The sequence below is a fragment of the Ranitomeya imitator genome, chromosome 2 (assembly GCF_032444005.1).
Source record: "Ranitomeya imitator isolate aRanImi1 chromosome 2, aRanImi1.pri, whole genome shotgun sequence".
NCBI lineage: Eukaryota > Metazoa > Chordata > Amphibia > Anura > Dendrobatidae > Ranitomeya > Ranitomeya imitator.
Genome location: NC_091283.1, coordinates 127,168,733 through 127,182,124, shown reverse-complemented (window position 1 = coordinate 127,182,124; position 13,392 = coordinate 127,168,733). Strand labels below are relative to the sequence as shown.

Below are 13,392 nucleotides of genomic sequence, written 5' to 3'. Positions count from 1 at the left end.
TTTCCAAAAATAGGGGGCAGATCAGTGAGGGATCAGTGACCTCTCAGACGCCATACAGATGAATACCTAATCAGAGCACCACATAAAGATTCCCCCACAGGCCACCCCGAAGCACGAGCATATCATTAGCTTAAAACTGAAAATAAATATTAAACAATAACCACAAGACAGATTTCAAGGTGGAATTTTAATCAGAATAACAGTGCCAACCTGACACTGCCTGTAGGTTACTTTGCACAATCCTGCTGAAAGGTTCCCTTTAACTAATCAGAGTCTTCTAGTGTTGATACCAGTGCTGATGCTGAACCATCATGCTAACAGTCATTCTAAGGGCTAATCTTGTGCTTTGCTGTTTGTCTCAGATATATTCTGCATTTAGCCAAGGGAAAATTGCAGGAGCAGGGAGAGTGGCAGAATATAGCCTAAAGCAGGGCTTCGTTGCTAAATATATAGCTGGTGCACGTGACCACATTCTTTTTTTGGGAGGTGAAAAAAATGGACTATATTGTCATCCATAGAGTATTACGTGCTGTGTGTTATAGTAAGGTGGTATATAACAGTCCAAAAAAGAGGTAAAAAATGTTTCTGGATTCAATTAGTCATTCATAGGGTATTACATGGTTGTGCTACATTTCGGTGGTATATAGCAATCCAAAAAAGCGTTACAATTTTTTTGGATTGAATTTGTCATCCATAGAGTATTACATGGTTTGTGTTATATTTCGCTGGTATATAACACTTGAATAAAGCATTAAAAATTTTATTCTGGTGAATCCAAATTGAATATTTGTCATCCATACAGTATTCCATGGTTTGTGTTACATTTTGGTGGTATACAATACTTCAAAAAAGCGTTCAAAATTTTTTTGGGATACAAATAGTCATTAGAAATGAAAAAGCACTAAAATGCTCTGAAGCTCGTTACTCGAACTGAGCAATTTCTAATGCTTGGATGCTCATTTCAAGTAACGAGAATAATGGGAGTCAACGGGAAATCCGAGCATTTTTCCAGCAGACCCTATAAGAAGGTCTGGGCGACAGTGAAAATAAAAAAATGGATTGAAAAAGCACTGAATTGAAAGAGAACACCATGGGGAAGACCCGTGGAAGCTATTCTGACTCCCAGATCACTGCTGGGAACAATGGTTTCACACTTTTACTCCATTTAAGGACAATAAAACTGTAAGCGACCTAGCTTTGGGTAGTGCCAGAGCCCCCGACATGTAGAAATGGGCAACAGCCCCCTGTGACACCTGCACCATCGTCTGCTCTCGCATTGGAGGTGGGCAACCCATTGACAGTCCAATCTCTTGAGGGTAGTAGTAGCCCCATCTCGAGGTATGTCTTCCAGGCCCATTCATTCCTCAAGAAGGGTGTATCCTGCTCCCTTCCTTCTCGGATCACACCCACCACATACCAGTAATGTTGCCCTCTCCATTTTTAGGAAAGTGACCCTGGTTCTAGCTGTCAGCTCTTGCTGCCGGTCGTACATAAAAACCTCCCCTGGGATGCCAACCGTCAGTAACTTAGGGCTAGAAGGCCCACTTGCATTTCTTCAGCTCTCGTCCTGGCTCACCTGGGGGTTCTAAGTGCTCACTATGCATCTAGATAAGCTCCTTGGGGGGTCTAGTTTCCAAAATGGGGTCACTTGTGGGGAAGCTCCAATGTTTAGGCACACAGGGGCTCTCCAATAGCGACATGGTGTCCGCTAAAGATTGGAGCCAATTTTTCATTGAAAAAGTCAAATGGCGCTCCTTCCCTTCAGAGCCCTGTCGTGTGCCCAGACAGTGGTTCCCCCCCACATATGAGGTTTCGGCGTACTCAGGACAAATTGTACAATAACGTTTGGGGTCCAGTTTCTCTTTTTACCCTTGGGAAAATAAAAAAAATTGTTGCTAAAACATCATTTTTGCGACTAAAAAGTTAAATGTTCATTTTTTCCTTCCATGATGCTTCTGCTGCTGTGAAGTACCTGAAGGGTTAATAAACTTCTTGAATGTGGTTTTGACTACCTTGAGGGGTGCAGTTTTTAGAATGATGTCACTTTTGGGTATTTTCAGCCATATAGACCCCTCAAACTGACTTCAAATCTGAGGTGGTCCCTAAAAAAAATGGTTTTGTAAATTTAGTTGTAAAAATGAGAAATCGCTGGTCAAATTTTAACCCTTATAACTTCCTAGCAAAAAAAAATTTTGTTTCCAAAATTGTGCTGATGTAAAGTAGACATGTGGGAAGTGTTATTTATTTACTATTTTGTGTCACATAACTCTCTGGTTTAACAGAATAAAAATTCAAAATTTGAAAATTGCAAAATTTTCAAAATTTTAGCCAAATTTCCATTTTTTTCACAATAAGTGCAAAAATTATTGACCTAAATTTACCATTAACATGAAGCACAATATGTCACGAAAAAACAATCTCAGAACCGTTAGGATCCGTTGAAGAGTTCCTGAGTTATTACCTCATAAAGGGACACTGGTCAGAATTACAAAAAACGGCCAGGTCATTAAGGTCAAAATAGGCTGGGTCATGAAGAGGTTAAGGTGGCTTGAGACGGGGCTACCACCCCTGAGAGATCAGACTGTCCTTGGTGTTTCCCACCTCCTATTCAGGAGCAGGCGATGGAGCAGTTGACACAGGGGGCTGTTGCCCATTTCTACACATCAGGAACTCTGGCACTACCCAAAGTTGGGTCACTTTCAGCCTAGGCACCTTGGAATCGGGCTCCAGGAACTAGGTGGAGGCAGTCCCAGCAGTCTCCCTAGGAAGTCCAAGAAGAAAAGGACACCTGAATAGGATTACTGTATTACCCTCCTTATTATTTTCTCCTGAGTGTAGAAGTGCAAACATTTTCAAAATATTTGAATGAGGCCAGCAAGTTGTTGACTTCAAGGGTCTATGGATGACTGGATGACCCTCCTTACATTTTTTCCTGGCTTTGAACTTTGTGCAAAGCCTTTATGAGTGTTGGAGTACATAAACCAAACTTTCAAAATATTTTTATGAGGCCCGCCAATTGTTGCCTTCAAGGGTCTATGGATGACTGGATGACCCTCCTTATAATTTTTTCCTGACTTTGTGAATATATGAGTATATCAACTATACTTTCAAAATATATCAATGAGGCCCACTAGTTGTTGCCTTAAAGAATCTATGGATGACACTCCTTATAATTTTTTCTTGACTTTGTACTTTGTGCAAAGTCTTTATGAGAGCAGGGGTACATCAACTACGCTTTCAAAATATTTGAATGAGGCCATTAGTTGTTGCCTTCAAGGTTGTGGGGATGACCTGCCTTATATTTTTTCTTGCTTTCTGCTGTGTGCAAAGCCTTTAAAATGTAGAAGTGCCACAACTACACTTAATTTTTTATGAGGTCCTCCATTTGGTGCCTTCAAGGGTGTATGGATGACCCTCATAATTTTTTCTTCCCTTGCACTGTGCGCAGAGCTTTTATGAGTGTAAGAGTACCACAACTACACTTTGTTCACAATATTTCAATGAGTCACTCGGGTTGGTGCCTTCAAGGGTGTATGGATGTCACTGCTTGCAATTTTTGGCAGGCTTTGTACTTAAGTTCATAACCTTAATGAGCTTAGTAGTACCACTACATGACAATTTGAACATAATGTGTATGAGGCCCTCCTATATGTCTAATACAGGAAGTATCTGAGTCTCTCTTCAATCTAATTTTTGGCTGTTCTGGCTTCCTTCATAAATTACACTGAAATGTTAATTTAAAAATAAATTAAACATTTATAAAAAATTAAATTTTGGTTTATTTAAATTTTTTTTAACATTTTGCCTTATATACAAGTTATTATACAGGAAAGAATGTTTCTTAACAGTTTTTTTCCCTGTATCTTCAAATTTCTTGTCGATTTTGAATGTTTTTTGTCAGTCCTTAAAGTGGAGTAAAAGTGTGACACTATTGTTCTCAGCAGCGATCTGGGAGTCAGAGATGCTTCAAGGGGTCTTCCCTATGCCTTCTCCTTCCATTTAGAACTTTTTCCATCCATTTCAACATGCCCCCCATCCCTCTTGGTAGGGTCTGGCAGAAAAATGCTCGGATTTCCCATAGACTCATATTATAATTGTCACTCGAAACAAGCGTCCGAGCATTCTTGTGCTCACTAATCACAAGTTATTCATACTGACATTTCTTTATTACATTTTACATTATAATCAGAAAGTTGTATAGATCACCTTAGGGTGGATTTACACTGATCAACAGTGGCTGTTAAATGACCAATTGGCTGTGTCTAAGCTGATCAGTAGTTGATTAATAGGCTGTTTAGACAGTCCGACTGTATTTTTATGCACACAGAGCGATTGTTGATACAATTGTTCTATTCACATACAATATTATTGTTCTCCCCAGCACATGTTCTGTTACCCAGCATAATGTGCTGCCAAGTACGATGATTCTTTAAAAAAACATTAAAATAATTTTCTTCGATTAACAATCATTTTGATCATTTTTTGGTTGATTTTTAGCCTGTTTACACTGGCCGATAATCAAGAAACAAGCTTTCCATGGACCTTGGACTGGTTCCTGATAATCAGTCTTGCTCCCTATTATGGTCCAGTGGAAATGTATCCTTAGTGCAGGTACAGATGAAAATATTTATTGTCATCCAAGAAAATTGGATCACTTATGCAAATGACACTGAGATGACACTGTGATCACACTCTGACCACAGTTTGATGAAAGTGTCAGCATAATGTGCTGTGACTCTCTCAGATGACGAGAGGATGAGGAGAAAAAGTACCTCAGTACTGCACCGAGACCCGCCCACTTCTGGTTGGTGCGACCTGCCCCCTTCCTGCCGCTTATTAGCGCTCAAATACGAGCGGTTTCACATGGGACGCCAGATAAGCGGTGGACACCGCGTCTGCAGCATCACCCAGCAGGTAAGAACCCACCAGACCCGCACCCCGAATCACCACTCGGCACATGCACTGAACCACCAATGTATTTTCACCTATACAGGCTGCTATACCAGTTATCCAAAGATATAAGTAAAAGAGAAAAATGTTCCAGCTTCTTGATAAAATGTAAAACTTTAATCCATCATATAAAATAGTAGAAGACACACTCCTGGGACAATGCCATGTCACAAGTGAAGAAAGCTACGCGTTTCGACCATACGGTCTTTGTCACAGCTGCTGCGTGTCAAACACAATGATATCGATATCCAGGACGCTGCAACGTCACGGATCGCTAGCGATATCGTTGTGAAGTTGGTCAGTGTGAAGGTACCTTAAGTCTAAGTTTATACTGATGCTAGTCCTCCAGTTGTATCTGATTGTATCACCACACACATATTTCTCTATCATGCCATCAGCGTGTTGCTGTCCATGTGGTGGTGACAATGCATTGGCATTGGTCATGGCATAAAGGAGGCAGAGATGCAAAGAGCAGATGTTGCATCTGGCCTCATGAAAATCGTTGTTGTGCAGTCGTTGTCTAAAGCATAGGATTGAAAAAAAAACAACAAACAATATGACCCATTAAGTATTAATCAGAAGCCTCTTGCCATAGTCAGGGTTACTCCTTTTGTTTCCCCTTTATGGTTGTGTGGTTTAATACTTAAAAAACAATGAGAAGAACATCTTGAGGACATGCTTTGGTTACGTAGAGATTTTTGTTCAGGCTGAATCCATCGGGCTTCATGTATTCTGAATCATAGCCTCAAGTTATTTGTCTCCATTGCTCCAACATTGAACCTCAGTCTAGAGGTTTTTACCAACTACAAGTACTTATTCACTACCGATGTGTAGAACTTTGCTGCATTCCTATTGATTGCCCAGAATTTACCATTTATTTTGTCTACTTTGTATGAAACTTTTGCAGAATGAATAGAGTTAAGATTCTTGAAGTGTTTTCCGAGCCTCAGTTCTGATGAGCCATGCCCGGCTTCATTTCCAATGAAAAGAAGCAGAAAAACACATTTAATACGACATGACACACAGCTGAATCACGTCAAGAACAATTAGAGCAGCAATAGTAGTCTGACTGTGATACGCCTTGTGTTCAAACACAAGTGACCCCTGAAAGGTTCTACGCGTTGTGCTGTAAATCCCAACACTCACATGTAAATTCATTTAGGTCCCATTGTCAGGTTTCTGGTGGCTTCTGTTAATCTGTAATATTTATTTAGTAATTTTGATGAATTTTACAAACATTTTAATTAACGCTAGACTTTGGCTAGGATATGTTATATTGCAGAATTTACTAATGTATGTTGTAATGCTTCTCTTAAAGGGGTTGTCCAAGACTACAAAACATGGCTGCTTCTTTCAAAAAACAATGTCACAGGTTGTGTGTGATATTACAGTTCAACGTCATTTAGTACAATGCAACTAATGCAGCTGAGCAGCAATACGTGCCACAGATGGGGTAATCGGCCCTGGAAGCTCTGAATTCACCGCTCTCTTATCCTTGTGAGTCAGCAGAAGGGTGAGACTCTGTAATGTGCACCATCTTGGGTATTTTGTTGGGACTGTTCTATGTGTTACGTTTGACAGTGGCATTTAACTAGTTAATAGCGGCGAGTGGATCGCGATTCCACCAGTCGCTATTGCGGGCACATGTCAGCTGTTCAAAACAGCTGACATGTCCCGGCTTTGATGTGGGCTCCGGCAGTGAGGGGGTTCTGACCTCGGATGTACTATCCCGTCCGAGGTCAGAAAGGGGTTAAAGAATTATATTTATTTTGTAGTATTAATAAGACAGTAGTGAAAAACTTTATAAATTTGGTATCATCATAATCGAATTGACCTGCAGAGAAAAGTTAAGATTTTATTTATACCACATGCTGAATGCAATAAACAAGGAAACAAAATTTGGAATTGGTATTCATTTTCATTGACCCACCCTCCTCTAAAAAAAATAAAATAACAGTTTAACTAAAATGAATAGCAAATTATAAATACCCCAAAATGGTGCAATTAAAAACATAACTTGTTCCGTAGATGTAGCCTCATATCGCTAAATCAGAGAAATAAAGAAAGTTATGGTTCTTACGAATCGGGAGAAGAAAACAAAAGTGAATTATAAAGTTCAAAACTGGCTGCGGTGATAAGGAGTTAAGCCTAAATTTTTTAAGTGGTAAATGTTCCATCTGGCATTTGGCAGATGAAGATGTCGCGCCTCCCTCCTGTCATCATTCTCTACAATTGATGGAAATGTTAAACTTTTAAACCTAGAATAATGAATCTTTTTGAAAACCTATTGTAGATAAACTGATGAGTTAGAAATTTCTCTACACCTCTCTTGGCAACGCTATGATTAATGTCACCTCCTCCTTGGCTACAAGATATGCTGGAGTAATGAATTTCCTTAGTGTTGGAATGAATCAACCCCACTTTATAAACCCCATATTACATTAATTTCTGTGAAGTTCTCTGTCAGATGATAAATGATACAAACTCAAATGAAGATGAGTTGATCTCTACGCAAAGCATATTAGAAACTGAGTGGGACGTCTTCTCAACGGCAATTTATAAGGAATCTCTTATGTTTTTCATTGTTTAAAAAAATGTCCGGGGGTCTTCGTTAACTTTGAGGTGAACATCATCTGTCTGATCAAAACTCATCTGCTTCATATCTCTGCCTATGTCATCTCCTTGAAAAAATTAATTATTAATATTTTATATTAATAATATAAATGTGTATTAACATTTTTTTGTAATTTTCTCATTTGAAGTTTTTGGAATTCTCTCTACACATATAATGTAGAAGCAAATGTATTATGAAATATATAATGCAATATAAAGAGAAATAAGTGGCGCTTACGGATTATGCGAACACAATTATGACTAAACCACTACACGACCAGCTCTACCCTCACCTACTGTATCCTCACCCATCCCTTGTAGATTGTGAGCCCTCGCGGGCAGGGTCCTCTCTCCTCCTGTACCAGTTATGACTTGTATTGTTTAAGATTATTGTACTTGTTTTTATTATGCACACCCCTCCTCACATGTAAAGCGCCATGGAAAAAATGGCGCTATAATAATAAATAATAATAATACTATAGAAGAAGTGATCCCAGTTTTATTTTCCATCCTGGAGAAAAGAGTTATTTATAAATTGCCATTAATTGGCCATTCACACATAACTTTCTTCTACATATTCCAGTGCCCACAGATACAATTAAATAATGTATTATAGTCTCTTAGGACGTGAGCCAATAGCCATTGTGCTACCACCTCTTCAGTGACAGCTATTTTTTAAGACCCCCTTATCTCCAGAAATATTCAGGATAGTCAATGAGGGCATGCTCCACACATGAGGACATGCTCAACACATTACAGCTGCAGTCTTAATGGGAGGGGTGACCTGGCTGAAGGCCGGTGGACTGCAAAGCATCTCAAACCCTGGCTCACTTCAGCCCCTGTCATTCTTCATTTTAATAAAGGCAACACAGTCAGGGTTGCAGAGTGCTTACTGCTTCTCCTTTCTTTGTATAAATGGCCACAGCTGCAGCAGGGGATGTGGAACTAGTAGCCCCTAGCTTAGTCTTCTCTGTCAGTTCTTCCATTTAATAGTGCACTGAGCTCTTGTGTTTTTCATTGATGTTTAAAGCAGTTGCTATTATTTGCTGAACCCACTATTCCTCATCCTTCACTGACTACAGAGGTGCCCGCACAGGTCCCTCTTTCCCCAGTTATACCTCCATTCATTCAGTGGTGACTGTAAATGAAGTGTTGCTGTAGCTTTCCCTGATCCTCAATGTGCAAGTGGAGTATCCCAAGTTCTCCATTTTGAGTGGTTACCTGTTCTTTATCTACCATCAGTCTTTTCCCATGGGATCCACTCCTATAATCATATATGCTTATCATCTTCATTCTCTCTTCGTGACATGGCCACTGATGCTCTACTGGATGTTAGCCCTTGACATCACAGAATCTCCATGTATTATTGTTACTCTAGATCTTCTAGATAGAACATTTTGTTTTCCTCAAATGAGTCTTTAGGCACATGTGACAGGTAGAAGCTGCACTGTTGATTTTGAATCATCCAGCAAGTAGAGGGGTTAAATGGTTATTGGAGACATTGAGTAGTTGGCTCAGCCCCAGGGGATACTGGGAAAGTTGTTATTGTGCCCAGCAACTCCCAGAGAAAGCAAAGTTATAGAGAGCTTACTGTCAGACTGAACTCAGATAAGCTGTATAGACCAATTCTTCCAGGGAAGCGATTGCTGTAATCATAGAAGCAGTCAGGACAGCCAGGAGCATCTTTATTACCTCAAGATAGAAGTGAGAGAGCTACAGCACTGGACTCATCTCCCTCTCCTCCACCTCACTGCATGATAAAGGTACAGTGCTGCCATAGGTTAAGACACTGTAAGTGATTTTGTGTGATGGAAAGAAATTTGAATAAAACCCTTGTGATCAACTTCAGCTCAGAACCGTTTCATAGCTGTGTGCCTGTAAGCTGTTACCTCACTGCTACTGGGAAGGATTTTAATTAATGGTCGCCCTTACTAAGATTTCCCCAGAATTCCAAATAACTTGTGTTAGTTTCTATTGCCTTCATATACTGAGTGGCGTGCATGCAACACACATCTTGGATGTCTGGTGGTTCTTCAAGATCTACACACAAGACAAGAGTCTGACTTTCGTCTGACGTTTCCTTAGAGGGGAGCTGGTCTGGCATTTGGATGTTCCTAGAGGGTTCTAAATTTAGCGCTTGCATGGCGTGAAGTAGGGTTACCTTCAGGATCAGGTAAGTTTTCTTACACTGGGGCTTAGAGTGCATTCACATTGCATTTTGTATGGGGTTCGGGCGCAAGCACCAACTCGACTACTGAACGTGGGCAAGAACGTAATGTGAAAGCAGAGTCCAAGGCCTGAGCTACTTTCTACAATTAAAATATTGGTGTGAAATTTTCTTATCATGCCTTTCTGGCATTAAATCTAGTAGTCTCTAAAGTATCAGGGGCTACCTGTCAGTCCCAGTGTACCTCTATTTTGGATGCTTTTTGTTAGTGAACCTATTGACGGCTCATCTTAATGGAGAAACTAGGACCAAAATCTTGAGTAATTCTTATGTAGATTTCTGATTGTTAATTTTGATCATCCAGCATACATTTGACAAGGAAAGATGAGTTGCAGGCATAACATTTCATATAAAGCCACATATTGCCAAAACTATGAATAATAAAAAAATTACCATAGGCCTAGAAAATGGCACTTCCAATAATATATAATCCTACAAGAAAGGGAAGTCACTGCCAAGTATTAAAAAATGAATCAATGTTATTTGCAATACATACCGTAATCTAAAATCCTATTCCAATGGAGATACAGGTCCAAAAATAGACTACAGAATTATAATGTTTTATCCCTTTAGGTATTTCTTCAAACTCGTTGGTTAACAATTTAACGAACAATTCCACATTCGGGTACAAATTAAGAGGAGGGAATCTTTTGGGGGTAGGGGGTAAGAACTTACTAGTAGTGGTTGGTATTTCCTGTTCATTACCAGTTCTTCCAAGATTGCTATTGCTTCCAATTCCCTCTCGTTCCAATGTTCACCCATCTTGGGTTTGTCATGGAGTTTCTTTAGGATTATTTTGCGTGCAAATAAATGGAGATCTTTTACAGCTGAGAAGAAGTGAAAAGGAGAAGCAGGAGAGAAGGTTAAACCTCTATCTGTTGATCACTTAATTTGACTTCTGACAAATTGATCACATGTAGCCTATATATATATTAGTTGTGCAAGTTCTCACACTTAAAAATATGAGAGATGCAATTGACATCATAGGTAGACCACAACTATGAGAATCAAAATGAGAAATCAAATCTAGTAAATCACCTTGTCTGATTTGGCAAGATTTATTTTGCAAATTACGGTGTAAAATAATTATTTGGTCATTAACAAAAGTTCATCTCAATATTTTGTTATATATCCTTTGTTGGCAATGACAGAGGTCAAACGTTTTCTGTAAGTCTTCACAAGGTTGGCACACACTGTTGGTGGTATGTTGGCCAATGCCTCCATGCACATCTCCTCTAGAGCAGTGATGTCTTGGGCCTGTTGCTGGGCAACAAGGACTTTCAACTCCCTCCAAAGGTTATCTATGGGGTTGAGATCTGGAGACTGGCTAGGCCACTCCCGGACCTTCATATGCTTCTTACTCCTTCATTGCCCTGGCAGTGTGCTTTGGATGATTATTATGCTGAAAGACCCATCCACGTTTCATCTTCAATGCCATTTCTGCTGGAAGGAGGTTTTCACTCAAAATCTCCCAATACATGGCCCCATTCATTCTTTCATGTACATGGATCAGTCGTCCTGGTCCCGTTGTAGAGAAACAGCCCCAAAGCATGATGTTGCCACCCCTATGCTTTATAGTAGGTATGGTGTTCTTTGGGTTCAACTCTGTCTCTGTCTCCTCCAAACATGATGAGCTTGTTTCTACTAAACAGTTCTACTTTGATTTCATCAAACCATATGACATTCTTCCAATACTCTTCTGGATAATCTAAATGCTCTCGAGCAAACATCATATGGGCCCAGAAATGTACTGGCTTAAGCAGGGGGACATGTCTGGCACTGCAGGATCTGAGTCCCTGGCAGCGTAGTGTGTTACTGATGGTAGCCTTTGTTACGGTGGTCCCACCTCTATGCAGGTCATTCACTAGGTCCCCCGTGTGGCTCTGGGATTTTTGCTCACCATTCTTGTGATCATTTTGACCCCACGGGGTGAAATCTTGCGTGGAGCCCCAGATCGAGGGAGATTATCACTGGTCTTGTATGTCTTCCATTTTCTCATTATTGCTCCCACAGTAGATTTAATCATACCAAGCTGCTTGCCTATTGCAAATTCAGGCTTCTCACCCTGGTGCAGGGCTACAATATTGTTTCTGGTGTCCTTCGACAGCTCTTTTGTCTTCACCATAATGGAGTTTGGAGTGTGAGGGTATGTGGACACGTTCAGGTGATAAACTGCAGACATATGCATCCCATCATTTAAAATGCATTCTGCAATTTTTGTGCACATGATGCGTATTATTAATTTGGCTTAATGTCACCTTACAATAGCAAGGTGGCATTAACCCTTCATTACCCCATATCCCACCGCTACACGGGGATGGGAAGAGAGTGGCCAAGTGCCAGAATAGGCGCATCTTCCAGATATGCCTTTTCTGGGGTGGCTGGGGGCAGATGTTTTTAGCCGGGGGGGGGGGGGGGGCAATAACCATGGACCCTCTCCAGGCTATTAATATCTGCCCTCAGTCACTGGCTTTACTACTCTGGCGGAGAAAATTGCGCGGGAGCCCACGCCAATTTTTTCCGCCATTTAACCCTTTAATTTAATAGCTAGAACGGCCAAATTTTGCATATACACACTACTAACATTAGTAGTGTGGAATATGCAAGAAAAATGGGGATATGAGATGGTTTACTGTATGTAAACCATGTCTCATATCATGTCGGGTTTAGGAAGGAGATAGCAAAAGCCGGCAATTGAATTACCGGCTTTAAAGCTACCTCGCACTGTATGAAATATTAATATATATACATATGTGTCTACTGACATATATATATATATATATATATATATATATATATATAGACAGTATATATGTTTTTATGTTTTTTTTTTACACATGGATCCCTTGTATATCCGTATGTTGGTTTTGCAAGCCTGTGAGAAAAACACGCAGTACGGATGCCATACGGATTACATACGGAGGATGCCATGCGCAAAATACGCTGACACACCCTGCCTACGGAGGAGCTACGGACCACTATTTTGGGGACTATTCTGCGTATTACGGCCGTAATATACGGACCGTATTGTCTTACGCCGAATGTGACGCCGGCCTTAGGCAAGGTACATTAACCCCCAAACCACTTGTGCTGTAGCGATTTCCACTGTCCAACACCACCTTTTGTTTGCAGGGACAGTGGAGGCTACATTTTTTTCCCTCAGCGCTGTAGCTCATTGGGCTGCCCTAGAAGGCTCCCTGATAGCTGCATTGCTGTTTGTACACCGCTGTGCAAACCAACTGCTTTTTTCAAAGCACAAATCCTGTTGCTCCTTCCTTTCGGCACAGCTATCTTGTTTGTTTGTCCACACTTTTGACTTTTTTGTGCAGCAAAATGGCTGCCTGCCATACTTTGCTGAGATTACTGCAGGGAGATAGTAATTGTAGGACAGTCCCTTTTTTTTTTGTTTCGTTATATCTCTTCAAGCCACTTTCTGCCACAGAAAATATACTCTAATACAGTGTTAGGACTGGCGGAACGCACCAAGAAAGGTGATATAGATGCGTTCGCAGTCCGGGGTCCACCGTGCAGGTGAAAACCTGCTGCTAGTAAATTGCAGACTATATGGCGGTACACTAAAGTATATACACGTGGGTTCAACC

At 40.5% G+C, this 13,392-nt stretch overlaps 1 pseudogene; it reads right to left on the bottom strand.

The window, feature by feature from the left end:
* Window positions 1-12,017, bottom strand: part of LOC138666271 (homeobox protein CHOX-CAD-like) — a 109,527-nt pseudogene extending 97,510 nt beyond the window's left edge.
* Window positions 12,018-13,392: the final 1,375 nt, after the last annotated feature.